We start from the raw sequence: 19092 nt of genomic DNA, 5'->3' as shown, positions 1-19092 counted from the left end.
ATTTTCAATTACATTAGTTCCTAGAGTTATCTTTGGGTGACTCTCGTGTTTGTCAATGTCTACAATGATCAGTCCCTGTGCCGCCAATTCGACTCTACCGATTTTAATGGTCACCTCTTTAAATCCAATCTGTGGCACGGGCTGACCATTGCTGGCGATGATACTCAAGTCGTCGTCAGGGTAGCGGGTGATATCCGAGTCATTCCAGTACTGCTTGAAGAGCACGTACGGGATGGTGGTGACCTGTGACCCGGTGTCCAGCAGGGCACTCATAGGAATGCCATCCAGTACCACGGGTAAGACTGGACGTCCTCCCACATATTTGTCGCGCCAGTTCGATGGGCCTGGTGATCTTTTTCCTGGGGGTTGGCCCTCTACCCCAGGTTGTGCCAGTTTAAAGGACAGTACCTTGCCATATGTCCGGGTTGATTGCAGCGGCGGCAGATGGGTCGTCCGTCCTCGTTGTATCGGTCGCTGGGTCTTCCTCTGGCCGGTGGGGTCCTCCTTGGTCGACGCCACGGGATGTCCTCCGGTCCGGATGCCAGCTGGATCTTCCCTGGAGTGGAAACCTGTAAAGACTGCACAGTTCGGGTTAGCGCAGCAACGCTTTTAGCTAGCTCTTGGACCTGATGGTGCAGGTCTGGAGCCGGGTCATTGTTCAAAGCCTGCGCATCAGCTCCCACAGGCCCTGGCGACAAGGGCGCCGCCTCCTGGTGGTAAGTGGTAGTGGGGCGTCTGTGGGTCACAACGCCACCGGGTGCCGGTTCTCGAAGCACCCGGATGGCTCTGTCCTTGAACTGTGCAAATCCCAGATGAGGGTCCTGTAAGGCCATTGCCCGCAACTGGGTTCGGTGGGCATTGCAATATAAACCCTCTATAAATTGTTCAGTCAACAGCCTGTCCTCGTCTCCCACGCCGTCAGGGTCGGTCTGCTTAATGGCTCTCAGGGCCTCTTGTAGGTTCAGGGCATAGTCCCTTATACTCTCATGTGCCCGCTGTTTGCACCCGTAGAATCTAAGCTTGATCTCGGCTGAGGTGCGGGTATCAAAGGTGTCCCTCAGCCGGGTTAGTATCCCCGCGACAGTACTCCCCCCAGGTAGCCAGGACTTTACCTCCCTTTGGGCTGCCCCGGTTAGTTGGGCCACCAGGATGCTCACTTTTTGCTCCTCTGTGAGGGGGTACACCTGGAAGAGGCTATCCAGCTTTTCTCTAAAGTCATGCAGGGTATGGGACTCCCCTGAGTACTGGGGTAGCCAGGCTGCCCCCGGGATATAGGGCATGGTGAAAGGCATGACCGCAACAGCGGTGGCGCTGGCGGGGGTTGAAGCGGTGAAGCTCTCCTCCGTATCCGACATCCTTCTCCCCCCTAGTGGACCGTGGCCTACCTTGCGATGATCCTCTTCCGTAGGCCGCGGCTCTGCAGTGGATCGTCAGGGTTGAGGACCTTCCGTCGCGCTCCTGTGACGTCGGCGTCTGCTGGGCTCCTTCCAGGACCTTACGCAACGTCCGGACGTGAGGCGGGGCTTCAGTTCTCGCGCGCTTTCGGAGTCCACGCCCCTCTTCTTCCCGCGCGGCGTCTTCAAGATGGCGGCCAACGGCGGGAAAACTCCACGGATGGCGGGAAGAAGGCTGAAGATGGCGCCGGATGGCGGGAAAACCTCACGGATGGCGGGAAGAAGGCTGAAGATGGCGCCGGATGGCGGGAATCTTCACGGATGGCGGGAAAACTTCACGGATGGTAAGTTTTAAAAGTCTCTTTTTCAGGCACGCAGTACCCGGTGGTTGCGGGCACGAAATCCTGCCGACTACGCCAAAAGTTGACGCGCCCCTGGGCCTGAGTCGCGCAGCGTTGCGCACGCGGGAGCCTACCCGGAGCCGGATCAGATGGGGGGGTAGTAGTCTCGTGGCGGTGACCCGGTCCGTGCCCAGGGAGTCAGACTAAGTGGCAGTCTATTAGCAGTGGATGGTGGATGACTACGCCACCCGTTGAATGCAGCTATGGAGCTGCCGCTGCAGGGCAGACCGCTTAGGCCGGTGGAAGGATGGTGCAGCGTGGATGGTATAACCCCCAACGGGAGGGGTATGGCCTCAGGGCAGCCGACGTGGATGATGGGGGTAGCAGGAACCACTCAGAGACGATGCGGTGTAGTTCAGGGTCTTTACTGGTGACAAAGATAGACCCTCCCGGAGTACTTGCTAGCAATCGGGGCCTGGTCAGTCCTTGAGCAGATGGGATCTCCCCTGGCCAGGCGGAGTTGTAGGCCTTCCCAACTAACTGTACTCTTCTGGCTACCTTGCTAGAGGCGGGTAAAAGTAGCCCACGTCCCTGAGTGTACCGTGTGGTGCTCACCCGTATGGCCGGTGACTCGGGGCCTTCTAATGGCTTCCGCTCCACGATGGCGGTGCTGGTCCCACGCGTGTGACCGTGCCTTCGGGTTTCTGGGCCAGAGGACCTGCAATCCCCTGCCGGTCGGTTTCTGCTGCTGGGTAGAGATTAGTCCCCACAGCCTCGGACTCCGGGTCCGGTGATACTTCTCAGTCAGGGCGAGCTCTGCAGCTGCCAGCCCCTGACTCCTTGTAACACTGCTCCCACAGAGCTCCTGATGTTCTGTTCCTATATTTGCTTATTTTCTCTGTCTCTACTTCTTCTCTACTCACTAACCCTGCCTCAGCCCTAGGTTTATATAGGGAAGTTCTTCCCCTCCCAGGACTGGGCAGGAGGTATGGCATGCATAGGATCCCTGACCAAGAGACCTCCCACCTGCTCTCAGACGTAATATCTCTATCACTGTGGCAACCAGACCCCTGGGGTGTCACAAATGCTTGTTTGCCAAACAGCTATTAATCCTCACTTCCTTATACTGTATTCATGCACACCCAACTCGCCCTAGAAAACTGTAATATCATCAGTTGCTACAGTCACTTTATATCTCTGAATTTTTCTCTTTCATATTTCCAATCTCTTTGTACACGTCTAACATGCTTTCCTTGGCTATGGCTTTATTTTCTAGCTCTACCTTAACATTATTCTAGTATTCAATATGTTATTTTCATTCTTAAAGTAAATGCAGTTCTGGTTTTCCATCTAATGTATTATGCTTTCTAGCTGGCCTTAAAGGGAACCTGTCAAGTCTGATAATATTTTAATTAACCTGCAGATATAGGGTTAATCTGCAAGTTAATAGCAATATGGAGGGGTCCAGCTGCAGCACCTGGGAGAAAATGAACTTCATTTCTCCTGTGAGACGCTGGCTTTCAGTTATATAGGCGTGCCCGAAGCAATTGCAGTCACTGCTCATAAGAGCTGCGACTATAAGCCAGCTGTCAGTTAGTGCCGGAGCCTGCTTACACCTGCTGCTATGAGTTTTGACTGTAATTGCTCCGGGCACGCCTGCATGACTGGAAGCTGGCAGCTCCGGGGAGAAATAAAGTTGATTTTCTTCCAGGTGCCACATTTTCAGTACTGTGGCCAGGCACCTCCATTATGCTATTAACCTGAAGATTAACCCTACATCAGCAGGATAATAACATTATCAGCCCTGACATGTTCACGTTAATCCTAGGTCACGTGACCGAAAAGATTTTTTACAACTTGACCCCAACTTGTTGTCAACCAACAAGTCTAGAGCTGCGATTTGGTTGGAAGAAAAATGACTGCTAAGTCATCTGATAGTACTAGCACCAACATCAGAATTAATGTTTTTTGGTTGGTGCTATCGGAGGTCAGGGAAGGGAGGATGTCTAAGAATTTCTACCAGCGCTTTCTATAGCAAAGTTTGGGACAGCAGGGGCCAATTAATAAAGTAGTGGGTTCTGGAATGGAGGAACTGTGACAGACAGCGTCATGAGAAGGGCATCATTTAGATTAACTATAGTAGTCCCATGTATAACCAAATTTTACGTTTTGACTGGAGCATCACATTAACCTCACAGTGTGCTTTGTTGAGGTAATAAGATCCTTCCCTGACTCAGCCACCATGGCTACATGAGAAGCAAGAAGGGGCAGCTGACAGGAAATATTTGGGTGTGGTCTTTTTAATGGTATTATCACCATGAGGGACACCAATACCTGTATACAAAATAATCAAACATAAGTGTTGCAGTTAGAGTCCCAGAGCTACGGTACCTCTGTATAATATATTAGATGTGACACAGGAAATGATGCACAGGGCCACAAAATCATTTTGGCGGGAAATCATCCGGACTGCATTTTATACACAATTGTATATGTGAGAAGTCCGCCATTAAAAGTCACACGCTTCTAAATAAATTTGTGAAATCTTTCAGGCTGTCCATGCATGAAATTCAGCTATAATTTATGCCACAAAATTTGTGATTTTTACACGCCAGTTTTCAAAAGGAACTTCGGGCACAATTGGCGAAGATTAATTTACAACAGTTTCAAAGTGGAAAATTTGCTCAAAACAAACCAATCTCACCTCTCACTACTCTCATTTTAGTAAAAGCCGCTGAAGTGAAAGCTGCAACCTGGAGAGTTGCTATGGGCAACAATTTATTTCTATATTTTGCATTAGTTTTGACTAGAAAAATCAATATATAATTCCTAGATATAAGTGGCAAATCACACTCTTTGTGAAGCCATACCCCTTAAGGCACTGAGATATAAAATGGTACATTTGTGACAAATTTCTTTACAGCACCACTCCAGCGTTTTGTTTTTTTTTAGCACTGGAATGATGCTTCTAATCTAAGGTCCCTGCCCCCAATCTTGTACTTAGTCTTCACCTTTTATCAGCGCCACTCTGGTCTCGAGCTGCCACCTGTTGACCGCAGTCTCTGACTGACCTGAAGTTAGAAGTTGCATCACAAGCTCTCAATGCAAGTCTATGAAAGCCAGAACAAAGCTCTCACAAACTTACATTGAAAAGTGACCTTCGTGCAGCTCCAGAAAATACCGGCAGGTCACATCCTGCTGAAGACAGACAGGAGCGGCGCTGATAGACACTCAAGATGGAGCCTGATAAGTATAAGACTTGTTGCAGGGAACTTAGATTAGAAAAAAAATGCTGGAGTGGTGCTTTATGTCAAATTATTCCCTCCCGTTAAAAGCAGGACCATCAAGTAATACAGAAATAAGGCTTTGGCCACGGCCCCACTATCAGAATTCGGTCAATATTTTTTCTCAGGAGTGGGAGCCAAAACCAGGAGTGGGTGATAAATGCAGACTTGGTGACTTGTTTCTATTATACCTTTTCTCTGATTGTTCCTCACCCGGTTTTGGCTTCAACTCTTGAGAAAAAATACTGACCATATACTGATAGTGGGGCCGTTTGGGGAATTTCAGTTCCAGTCTTTCCTCATACTAATCTGTCATCAGAACATAAGCTGGCATTCCGGTGTACCTGTCCTGAAATTGCCATTCAAATACTTTGTGTATACATCCTATACCTCACCTATTCTCAGGATTGGTGCGGTACCATCGGTTGAACCCACACAGATCACTGATGTTTTATGTCTTATTGACAAGATATAAAACAATAGCTAATACAATTGGTGGAGAAAGATTGACCTTGATAGGCCTATGTCTTTTTTTAACCTATGTAACTATATAATTATGTTATAATGTAACTATGATAGTTGCAATTACTGCATGCTATACAACACATATATTCCCTATTTATCGTATTTTTTGGACTATTAGATGCACCGGACCATAAGACGCACCTAGATAGGACGAAAAAAGAAAAAAAATGTAAGCAAAAAATGTGGTCATGAAGCCATGAAGGGGGAGGGGGTCTGCTGCTGACACTGTTATAGGGGTAATGTCCCCCAACTCTGTTAATATCCCCCATCCTGGTATATATGGCCCCCTCCTTATTGTTTTACGTGGCCCTCATCCCCATCTTGATATGCATGGTACCCCTCATCCCCATCCTGGTATGCATGACCCCCTTCATCCCTTTTCCTGGTATGTATGGCCCCCCTCATCCCTCTTCCTGGTATGTATGGCACCCCTCATTCCTCTTCCTGGTATGTATGGCCCCCTTCATCCCTCATACTGGTATGTATGGCCCCCCTCATCCCTCTTCCTCTTATGTATGGCACCCCGCATCCCTCTTCCTGGTATGTATGGCTCCCTTCATCCCTCATCCTGGTATGTATGGCCCCCCTCATCCCTCTTCATGGTATGTATGGCACCCCTCATCCCTCTTCCTGGTATGTATTGCACCCTTCATCCTGGTATGTATGGCCCACCTCATCCCCATCCTGGTATGTATGGCACCCTTCATCCCTCATCCTGGTATGTATGGCCCCCCTCATCATTCTTCCTGGTATGTATGGCACCCCTCATCACTCTTCCTGGTATGTATGGAACCCTTCATCCCTAATCCTGGTATGTATGGCCCCCTCATCCCTCTTCCTGGCATGTGTGGCACCCCTCATCCCTCTTCCTGGTATGTATGGCACCCTTCATCCCTGATCCTGGTATGTATGGCACCCCTCATCCCTCTTCCTGGTATGTATGGCACCCCTCATCCCTCTTTCTGGTATGTATGGTACCACTCATCCTGATATGTACGGCACCCTTCATCCTGGTATGTATGGCCCCCCTCATCCCTCTTCTTGGTATGTATGGCACCCCTCATCCCTCTTCCTGGTATGTATGGCACCCTTCATCCCTCTTCCTGGTATGTAACACACCCTTCATCCCTCATCCTGGTATGTATATGGCCCCCCATCCCCCTTCCTGGTATGCTTGGAACTCCTCATCTTGTTATGATTGGCACCCCCTGATCCCCATCACGCTGCACACAAAAATTAAACAATTATACTCACCTCCTCTCTGCTCCAGCGCTGCGTCCTGCTCTACTGCCGAAAGGGATCTCACTGTGTGAGCCGCGAATGGCGTAACTGCCATGCGCCCTCACACTGTGAGATGCTGTGCCGGTATAGTCATTGCTCCCCACATCGGGACTGTATGAGTGGGGAGCAGTGACCATTCACTCTCCTTAACAGCGCGCACACTATACCCGCAGTGCGGCTCCTGCTGCAGCAGGTGGTCATGTGTGCCTGCTATTAGAGACCATGAATATTCACTATAACCCACTCCCATACATACCAGGATGAGGGATGAAGGGTGCCATACATACCAGGATGAGTGATGAGGGGGGCCATACATACCAGGATGAGGGATGAAGCATGCCATACATACCAGGAGACGCGCTGCAAGTACAGTGTGCACGCTATTAAGGAAAATGAATATTCACTGCTCCCCACGCCCATGGGGAGCAGTGAATATTCATTTTCTTTAGTAGCGGGCACAGTGTAGGATGCAGCAGCGAGCTACTGCCTCTTGTGCTCCGCTCCTCCACTGCTGCAGCTCCCCTCACATTCCCCACCATCCACAGCCACAGTATGTATATACATATAAAGTATATATATCGGACTATAAGACACATCCCCCACTTTCCTCCAAAATTTTGGAGGAAAAAAGTGAGCCTTATAGTCCGAAAAATACGGTAGTTATTTCTAATTATTTTATACCCAGTAGTTGAGAAAACATGTCAATCTGGCATTGAATTTTTCTTTTTAAATTTAATAAAACTTGACATTTTTGTAGACAATTTTTTTTTCACTTTTGTTCTTTAAAAAATGCTTTATTTGTCACAAAAATTATTTTATACGGCCATGGATATTAAGAAATTACAGAACTAAACTACTTTATGTACACAATCTCTGAAAAGCGTCTAAATATTTGGAGCAAAAAGATTGGTTGTTATGGGTTAAATAGTTTGACAATGGGCTGAAAAATTATTTGATTTGTGACATTCTTAAATATGCCCTGCCATGAATTCTTTTCTTCATGTGAGGGCATCATCTACATACATGTGTATGTAGTGTAGTGTGTGTATGTTAATATACTCACCTACCTCCGCCTACTGCAGTATTCTGCTCCTCTTCTCAGTGACGTCACAACTCTTCAGAGTCTCCTGATCACGCTGCACTCTGCATGACCCAGAAATGGCTTTTACAATATAGACATTTGGAGCATCAAAACAAGGCTCCATAGGCTTACATTGTATATGAGACTTCTGGCTCATACATACAGCATAGAGTGAGCCGGATAGTCTGCAGTACATCACTGAGAAGAGGAGCAGAATGGCACTGGATTCCAGATAAGGTAGCAATAAGTGACTATATTAACACACTCACACTACACTACTTGCATACATACACTGATTTAATGAAAAAAAAACTTGAGGGGAGTGCTTCTATAATGTTATACATAATCAACAACTCAAAATAAGTTACTTAAATAGTCATATTATATTACACACTGATTATCATTATTCTCAATTTGTATATTGTACTATAGCCATATGCAGTCACTACTATATGAAGCAAGAGAAGGGGACAGATGAATAAATAAGTGACTCATAATGACCAGACCACTGACTGCTCTATTCTTGACACACTCGTGCACTGGCAGGACTATATTTCAGTCAAGGCATGTAAAGAGTGCCTTAAGGACTGTTTTGGGAACCTCTAGGTTAAAACTATGAATCATCAATGTATGGTCCATGAGGTTGGACATTCCAAGAGTTAATTATATCAAAGGTCCTGAAGGGTCAAATCAATTAAGTTACATTTTGATTAATGCTGAACACTGTCCTAACCTGTGAAAAATTAAAAGTGAAGTCTGATTTCAATGGACAGGGAGTACGAAATAATGTCCTGGTTATAATGGTATTTCTGCTACAAAGTAAGGTATTCTGCCAGGGCAAACACACTCTTTTGGGGCCCTGCTTAAAAGTAAGAGCCAATCCTACCATAAAACATGATGCTTCTCCATTCTGTCTTTTCAGTTAAATCTAGTGGACTATGTACCCATCAAGATTGCCTCAATTAGTCATTTATATACAGGTGAGTGATTTTCTAGAGAGCCAGGAAACAGCAGTTCAATAGCTAGCACCCCGTCAATGTAAAATTAGACGTTGGGAATGGCAGAGACGCTCTATTGCTAGTGGTCACCCTGACTAAGTTATATGACATAGTGTATAAAAAGTCTGCTTAAGTTATGGTCCATGTAGATGAGCCAATTTTGGCCTATTAACAAACATTGACTGACTATATACAAGTCGATCAGCACTCATATACTCGCTTGTTTAGATGGGCCAATGAATACTTGTGTGAAAAAGAACGATAGTTAATACGATTTTTCTGTCTCCATACAGCATCATTTTAGTGGCTGCACATTATCTGTTTACACAGAGAGATGTGATACTGAATGATCATTTTTATGCAGATACATAATTATTCTTTTCATAATTAAGTTTATAATTTTATATTCCTATCTGATGCAAACACACTCTAGGTCCAATTATAAAGGGAGTCTGTCACCCCAAATTTACCCTTCAATCTGACCACATAAGGAGACATGGAGCAGCAATGGAATCATTTTTTTTTATTTAAAATGTGTTTCCCCATTGCCCCAAAACACAGCTTTATTGTTATATGCTAATAAAGGAGCTCAGTATACCATCTTCATAGATAAATGTCTAGGTGCACTGTTCAACCCACATATTTAGATTACTGCTACTCCTTTTATGCCCAGAGCCAGTTCTGGCTGAAGATAAGACTGCCTTATGTGCAAGAGAGAGCACGCAAATCACTCTCTCCTCGCTGATGACATTGCTTGGGCATAGCTGTGTAGGGATGTCAGCTGCAAGAAGAGAGTGATGTCTGTGCTCTCTCCTAACCAGACGTAGGGAAAGTCATCACACTGCTGGTAGAAGAGGTCATGCTAGAGGAAAGGACAATAGTCTTGTAGTACTGAGGTGTAAAGAAAAGCATAGAAATTCTTGCTGCAAAAGTGATTTATTGGCTCCGACAGCAAAGAAGAGACAGACGTTTGTCCAATATTTCAACCAACTAGTGGTCTTTCTCAAGGACATCTGTACAGGTACATGCCGGGTGTATGTATGGAGCACTATGTGGGGCCATTATACTCTATGGAGCACCTTTTGTGGCCATTATACTGTATGGAGCACTATGTGAGGCCGTTATATTATGGAGCACTAAGTGGGGCTATTATATTATATGGAGCACTATGTTGGGCAATTACAGTGTATGGAGCTCTATGTGAGGCCATTATACTATATGGAGCACTTTTTGTGGTTATTATACTGAATGGAGCACTATGTGAGGTCATTATACTGTATGGAGGACTATGTGGGGCCATTATACTGTATGGAGCACTATGTGATGCCCATTATACTGTATGGAGCACTATATGGGGCCATTATACTGTATGGAGCACTATGTGGTGCCCATTATACTGTATGTAGCACTATGTGGGGCCATTACACTGTATGCAGCACTTTTCGTGGCCATTATACTGTTTGAAACACTATGTGAGGCCATTATACTGTATGGACCACTATGTGGTGCCCATTATACTGTATGGAGCACTATGTGGTGCTTATTATACTGTGTGGAGCACTATGTGGGGCCATTATACTGTATGGAGCACTATGTGGGGCCATTATACTTTATGGAACACTATGTGGGGCCATTATACTGTATGGAGCACTATGTGGTGCTTATTATACTGTATGGAGCACTATGTGGGGCCATTATACTATATGGAGCACTTTTTGTGGCCATTATACTGTATGGAGTACTATGTGGGGCCATTATACTGTATGGAGCACTATTTGTGGCCATTATACTGTAGGAAGCACTATTTGGGGCCATTATACTGTATGGAGCACTTTTTGTGGCCATTATACTATATGGAGCACTATGTGGGGCCATTATACTGTACGGAGCACTTTTGGTGGCCATTATACTATATGCAGGACTATGTGGGGCCCATTATACTGTATGGAGGACTATGATGGGCCATTATACTGTATGGAGCACTAAGAGGCCATTATACTGTATGGAGGACTATGTGGGGCCATTATACTGTATGGAGCACTATGTGGTGCCCATTATACTGTATGGAGCACTATATGGGGCCATTATATTGTATGGAGCACTATGTGGTGCCCATTATACTGTATGTAGCACTATGTGGGGCCATTATACTGTATGGAGCACTTTTCGTGGCCATTATACTGTATGGAACACTATGTGAGGCCATTATACTGTATGGAGCACTATGTGGTGCCCATTATACTGTATGGAGCACTATGTGGTGCTTATTATACTGTGTGGAGCATTATGTGGGGCCATTATACTATATGGATTACTTTTTGTGGCCATAATACTATATGGAGGACTATGTGGGGCCCATTATACCGTATGGAGGACTATGTTGGGCCATTATCCTGTATGGAGCACTATGGGGCCATTATACTGTATGGAGGACTATGTGGGGCCATTATACTGTATGGAGCACTATGTGGTGCCCATTATACTGTATGGAGCACCATATGGGACCATTATACTGTATGGAGCACTATGTGGTGCCCATTATACTGTATGTAGCACTTTGTGGGGCCATTATACTGTATGTAGCACTTTGTGGGGCCATTATACTGCATGGAGCACTATGTGGTGCCATTATACTGTATGGAGCACTATGTGGTGCTTATTATACTGTATGGAGCACTATGTGGGGCCATTATACTGTATGGAGCACTATGTGGGGCCATTATACTTTATGGAGCACTATGTGGGGCCATTATATTGTATGGAACACTATGTGGTGCCCATTATACTGTATGGAGCACTATGTGGGGCCATTATAATCTATGGAGCACTTTTTGTGGCCATTATACTGTATGGAGCACTATGTGAGGCCGTTATATTATGGAGCACTATGTGGGGCTATTATATTATATGGAGCACTATGTTGGGCAATTACAGTGTATGGAGCTCTATGTGAGGCCATTATACTGTATGGTGCACTTTTTGTGGCCATTATACTGTATGGAGCACTATGTGAGGCCATTATACTGTATGGAGCACTATGGCAGGCCATTATACTATATGGAGCACTATGTGAGGTCATTATACTTTATGGAGCACTATGGGGGGCCATTATAGTGTATGGAGCACTTTTTGTGGCCATTATACTGTATGGAGCACTATGTGGGGCTATTTTACTGTATGACACACTATGTGAGGCTATTATACTGCATGGAAGGCAATGCAGGGCCCTGTTATACTATATGGAGGACTGTATGCAACACTTTTTGTGGCCATTAAACTGTATGAAAATTATTATGGAATGCGGCACTTTTTTGGAGATTTTATTGAAATTAAGATATAGTGTATACTTTTTTTTTTTGACGTTTCGGTCTTTATGACCTTCTTCAGAATATACACTAGTGATATATACATATATATGTAGAGCTAAGATTCCGGCTGATCAAAAATTCAAATAGCAGCCCATATGTTCTTGAGTTCAGGGGTATGATTCAGATAAGTCTACACAGCAGTGGCAGATATCGCAAAAGGAGATTATCCCCCTATCTTCCCTGTTTCAGGATATGGACCCATAATGCCTGCTGTGGAAGGCGACCTTAATCGCAGTGTCAGCCCATGTGAATATCTGCCACTGCTGTGCAGACTTACCTGAATCATACCCCTGAACTCAAGAACATATGGGCTGCTATTTGAATTTTTGATCCGCCGGAATCTTAGCTCTGCATATACTATATATGTGTAGATCACTAGTGTATATTCTAAAGAAGGTCATAAAGACCGAAACGTCAAAAAAAATTGTATACACTATATCTTAATTTCAATAAAATCTCCAAAAGAGTGCCGGCTTCCATAATAATTTTTGTATTATAAGGATTGGGACCCTATCCGTGCACCTGATACACACAGGAGTGCCGTTCTTCCTTTTGTACATAATATTGTATGGAGGGCTGTATGTGGATTACACTTGGAAAATCATACTGTGATGGGGTCATCATTCTTTGTCGGGGGGGGGGGTTTAGGGGGAAGGGGTACAGTAGGGTCATCATACCGTGCGGGTCGAGGGTACTATGGAGGAATTCACTGTGGGGGTATCATACTGTGTTCGGGGGTACTTTTGTTTGCATCATACTTTATTATTTGTATTATTCAAGGTTTTGGTATCCTTTGTTATTACATATTTAAATTAAGCCATTGGGCCATATTCTTTTTACTGCTCTTACATAACATATTATATTATTCTAACATTTTATTACAAGATCTATTCATTAAAATATACTGTGTTCGTAGAACAACCCCTTTACATTTGTTTCCATATGAAAAGGTTCATCGTTTTATTTGATGATAAGGAGAAACATCTTCAATTATAGACATTTTTTTTTTAATAAATATGAAGGTTGGCTCATGACTTTGTCCAAGCTTGTAATTTTGGCCCTCTGTGTATTTCAGTTTGGCATCCCTGCCCTAACTCATTAAAGCTTTAACGTAAAAAGCTTTAAAAAGCAAAACAAAAATTTTGCAACACAAGGCTGTGCAAAAATTTGGCGACTTTTAGAATTTTCATGCTGATAAAGTGGGGGAAACTTGAGTGAGACGGGGGTGTGATGACCTCCCCTCATTAGCAGTGGTGTACCTTATCCCACAAATCTTACTTCAGTACCCTGACATAACTTTTAATACCACTATACAAAACATTACTCCGAATAGGGTTTTATGCATTATGCTCTACTAGGAGTAGTGTTTCATATAGTGGAATAAAAAAATAGTTTTTAGTAGGTTGCTTTTTCAGTGATTGATTTAAATATCTAAAGTCCTACAGGTGCTAAATGTAGTGAAACTTTCTTCTTTTTGGGGTGGTCACATCTTGCACTAGTTCCACTTTGCCACATTATACTTATTTTTATCTAAGCTAGTAAAATAAATGTAGGACTTACGATTGAAATCTAAAGCAATGTTTCATTTAAAACTTCTTAACATCTTCTACTGGTTCTACATATCCAGTTATTGCCTCTGATGGAGCATAATATTGCATAAAATAAGACAGCCATAAATTTTGTTATGACATGGTAAACATATGCCCATTTGGTCATCTGTAAGGCTCATTCACACCTCCGTGCAAATCGGTCCGAGGTCGTGGGTGTCCCGAACAAAGAGTGACAGCCTGATAGAAATATATGAAGTTGTCACACTCAGGTCGGGAGAGCCATGGCCATTCCGTGCTTGGACCGATTGCCATAGACGTCTGAATGAGCCCGTAGGATTCCTACAAAGACTTGCCTGATGGCAATTTGTGCTTCAACCATAGAATTGGCCCTAAAATGTTTTCATGATAATTCCATATTCTGCTGATAAAAAAAAACTTACAATGATCCTTCTCAGGTAATCGATACTAACGTTAATAAATTTCAATATTCTAAATGTGATGGTCTAGTATGAAGTTTCTATTGTTTTTACAGAAGTCCCACAACTACAAATTCCTCTTCTAAGTGACTAGATAACCTGCGAAAGGGAAAAAATGTTGGAATTTTTTACTTCTTAGGCATGTGGATTGTTCATTGTTGCCTCACTTCAGTAACCTATGGTGCCCTGTATAGAAAACATTTGGTGATAAGGGCACAGGACACATATCAGCTGATGTCTGACTTTACTGACTACAGGAATGCATCACATGTAATCAGTATTAGTTTTCAGGAACTGTTCTACAATCGTGTGATGCCTACACTATAATACTTTTATAATATTTGTATATGCTTAATTCATATTTTTATATTTATTATTTACATTCATTAATAACCTTATGCACCGAGAATAGAACACAAGCAAAGCAGATATTGCTAATGAACAATAATTAAATAAATGATAATAAAAAAGACTTGGTAAGATCTGCAATATCATTAAGGCTATAATTGGAAGATTAATAATTAAGAAATATTGGTACAGTTATCTAAGTATGTAAATTATATGTCTATGAACAATGCAGAACCACAGTAGCAAGGCCAATTAAAATTCTTTCCCCATGTAGGAAGAATATGTCGGTCATGTATATTGGGGTTCAAGCTGTCATAAACTGACAGCTGTTTAATATGGTGCAATTAAACATGAAATTAACACTTCTAAACGAGTCCTGACAAAGCTGACATTTTCTGAAGCAAATTTCTATTATGGCATATTCATAAAGGTTTTTTTTTAAGATTTTACAACATGAAAACAACTGAAGAAATAAAATAGCCCCTAGTTTATATCAAGTACAACGTGACATGTTTTGCATACAGTATCTTGTACACTTTTTGTTTCTTTTGCAAAGTTAAATATCCCATACGAGCACTGAATTCTATATTTGATCAGCTTTTTCAGTATTCAGCAACCCAGATTGTATTTCCAGCTATTATTCATGACATTTACATTAAAATGACTACCAGCCATCATAAAAAAATGAGGAACATTTTTATTTAGCATTTCTTTTTCTTGTTCTTTTCCAGCCACTAGTGCTATCACAATCTCTTTCAAATAAGATACCAGCCTGGCGTCCTTAAAGGGACAGGGATAAAAGTAACCGCTCTACTGTATTTAATAGGCTAAAAATAGGTATTAACCTTTTTACTATAAGATATACATTTCCAAACCACTATTGCAGTCATTCTGTAGATCGGACAATTCGCCTATGGTTATAAATAACACCATAGTGAATATAATGGTATTCTCAGTGCAATGAAAGTACGTCACACTGAATTAGTGCATCAGAATAAACTGAAATATAAGAATAGAATCAGCTCAGCTCGGTATATATTACATTGGAACAGTCTAAAATCCCATACAGAATAATATTAGTAATAAAAGAAGGAGGAGCTGCCTAATGTAATACAATGACTATCTTGTAAGACCTAAAAAAAAAGTTTCTTTCTCCATGTTCCTCCATATCGTAATATAGGAGGATTTTGAATCCATTAGTAAAATCACAGATAAGAGAAGACCACATTTGCACAAGGTGACTAAACTCTAAAATATCTATTTCACCGTCAGTTAAGAAACAGAAATCAGAACTTACCGTTCAGAGATTAGAGCATTAGCTCTTCAGACAAGATGAGCAGAGGAATTCCAGAGGAAGCAGGTAAATATTGTGCGTTTGCTAAATTGCAACCCTGAAATGATTCTTTCCTACCCCTGGCCAAATCCCCAGCAGCAGCTGTCACTCATGACATGTGCTGCCCACCTTCTATTTATAGACATTCAAGCAAAGGGACGGTCACATTTTCCAGGAGGTCTCAGTAGCTTGGGAAGTGACTGGATATTACTGGGGGATGGTAAATGCATAGAAGACGCTGTCATACGTAACATGTTTTGGTACATGACTTATGTTTACTGTGTTTGAGTAATGGGCACCACAATATACTTGACATAATGTATAATTTTATATATTTTGCAATATTGTTGTTTGAACATTTTCCTTGGGAATGTAATGGATGACAACTGCAAACTAACACTTAGGTCCCATTGACTTCAAAATCATCCAAACATAGTGACTTAGCTTTTTGAGTAGAAGTTTATCTGCAGTACACTGGGCTGTGGTGTTCTGGTTCTGCACATTATCTGCTAATGTGGTGTGCCAGGTACATCACATCACTAGTTTAACTTTTCTCAGTGTCTCTCTTTCTACATTTTACCTCAGAATATGGTTAATTTTTTCAAAAGTTGCCTCCACCCTCCATGCACTCAATAGGACGACATACCAGCACTTACACGGATACTGGCTGGTCACTGGTTTACCCAACTTTACACGTATGACCATATTTACAATATCGATGGCTGGATCATACACTACAAGCACTTTTCACCTTTTGTGTCATCCCTTTTTCCTCACAGATCATAAGCTTGCTAGCAGGGCCCTCACTCCTCTTGGCAACTGTAGAATTATGTGTTATTCTATAATGTCTTGTATTGCTCATATATGTGTAGTATTGGTGAAGGAAGTAGCTTCCCTCTGGCACTAAAAGGGTTAAAAAAGCATGTTCCTGAAAGTTAGATCTCTCTGGACTGCAGTTAGGTCCAGTTAAGGGGTTAGCTGCGATAATCCAGCCCAGTAGAAGGAGGGGGAACCCAGTGCTATTGTTGAGCACAGGAAGTGAATAGCTCAGTAGTATACAGGACTTCAGAAAAGTGACAGGCTCTATATACTGGCTGCTAGGGTAAACGTGGCCCTTAGTATCCCAGACAGTGGATCATCAGACGCAAGAATCTCTTCACAAGAGTCCCCTTAGCCGGCCTGGGAAATTCGAGAAAGTCGTCGGGACCTAGGGGCGCATTCTGCCTGCAGGATTGCAGAAGAAGTTAGGACTCAAGGCTAGTATGTGGAGAGAACTAGGATCCGGATATACTGTCACTGGTGAGGAAGATTCTCTAGGGCTAGAGAACAGAGCAACTGAGATGCTTCACCTCAATTGGGAACCAGGGCTGAAGTTGTATCAAGTACTTGAGGGAAAGATGACAACCCATTGGACCTTATCCTTTATACCTGCCTGTAAATATTGTAAATACTCCCAGTTACCCAGTAAAGTCCCAGTTATTGTTATGAACTTTGTGTCCTCTGAATTCATTGCTGTCCTGGTTCCAGAAGAGAAATCCCTGGAGGCAGAAGAGACCGGCTGGTCGGAAGTTTGTGGAAAACACCACATACACCGCAGCACATCAGAGAGAGGACACACTTTGTCTGTAGGGTGCCAAAGCGAACATGGGCTACAGCTCTCCCATGCCTCGCTGGGGCACCTTACATATGTACCATCTGAATTCTAAAGTGCTGCAAAATATGTTGGCGATCTAGAAATAAAGATTATTGTTTTCTTCATATACAGTAGTGTTCAAAATAATAGCAGTGTGTTCAAAAACATGAGTTAAGCACAAAATCTTTATACTAGTTTTTATTTCCATTTATTGACAACATTGCACACTGTTATCTAATTCAAAACATGAAGAGAAATGTATATAATTTTTAACTACTGTAAGCCAGCGCTAAACATCATCTTGGGGGATACTCGCTTCGCTGCGTCAACTTAAAACACACCAGCCATATTTTCCGGTATTTCTCAACTCAGCAGTTTATTAACTCCATAAACTGCTGATCACTCAGTCCATCTTAGTGGCTCACCGGCATATTACACATATAATATCCAGGAGCCCTGCAACTAGCAGACAGGCCCTCTTGGCTCTCAGTTACATCCCTCCGCAAAGTCACTTATATCAATGTCCATATCAATGTCCATATCAAGCAGTGTTTTACCTTTGTCTGGGTTGTAGCTGCTTCAGTCCACTTTGTTCCGCCACCACTGTGGCTCTAGGGCTTACCAAGCGTGGTCTCCAGCCCTCCTCCCGTCCAAGGCCACTGGCATCTCTCACACTCTCAGATCCAGGCTCTGCCCTCCAGGACGTTTGTCTGGCACTCCGAGGCTTACTGGCATCCCTTACACTCTCATACAAGGATCCAGGCTTCACCTCCCAGGAGTCCACCAGGCTTCACCAGGCCTCACACGAGCGGTGTTCCCCCACACACAGGGAACAGCCTCGTGCCTCTCACACAGTGTCCACACGGGAACACCTAACACAGGAACTCCCAACACAGGAACACACCTGTCACAAATCACCCAGGGTTTACATATCCTGTAGCACACACACACACACACACACAGACAGGACCTTGCTGATGTCACAGTCATGTGATCCGACAGACATTCTGTGCGCACAGGACCTGAGCTATGTCAAAGTCATATGACCAGTCACCTGAGGGAAAGGTACATGTTCAGCAAAACACACACACTGGATCACCACAGCCATGCTGCTGCATCACATATTCCCCCCCTCTGTTCAAACTTGTGGGGTTGAAAACCCAATATACACAAACAGTCTATAACCCACAGTTCACACAGAGACCGTGAACTTGACAGTTGCGCTGCTCAGCCCCTGGAACACTAGTCAATGACATTAGCCCATTCCTCAGGGACCTACTATCTGCCATTGTCACGGACTTCGTCGAGTCACATTTCCGGGTCGTAAACTTGTCAGACTTCCCCCACCCCCAGCGGCTCCCCCGCTCCCAGCGGTCAATCGTAACCTTGTCAGGTCTCCCCCGCTCCCAGCGGACAGTCGAAACCCTACCAGGTCTCCCCCGCTCCCAGCGGTCAATACAGCAGTGTGACTCCACATGGT

General features: G+C 43.7%; 1 protein-coding gene across 1 annotated transcript in view; it reads right to left on the bottom strand.

Annotated features, from left to right (window-relative positions):
• ALPK3 (alpha kinase 3) overlaps positions 1–16093 on the bottom strand; it is a 151407-nt gene extending 135314 nt beyond the window's left edge. The window contains exon 1 of the mRNA XM_073652677.1: positions 15944–16093. The gene's annotated coding sequence lies outside the window, so the exon portion shown is untranslated. The remainder of the gene's footprint in view (positions 1–15943) is intronic.
• Positions 16094–19092: the final 2999 nt, after the last annotated feature.

Source organism: Phyllobates terribilis, unplaced genomic scaffold, assembly GCF_046119375.1.
Source record: "Phyllobates terribilis strain yellow unplaced genomic scaffold, ASM4611937v1 Scaffold_11__3_contigs__length_659146591, whole genome shotgun sequence".
In the NCBI taxonomy this organism is placed as follows: Eukaryota; Metazoa; Chordata; class Amphibia; order Anura; family Dendrobatidae; genus Phyllobates; species Phyllobates terribilis.
This window is presented reverse-complemented; position numbering and strand designations above follow the sequence as displayed.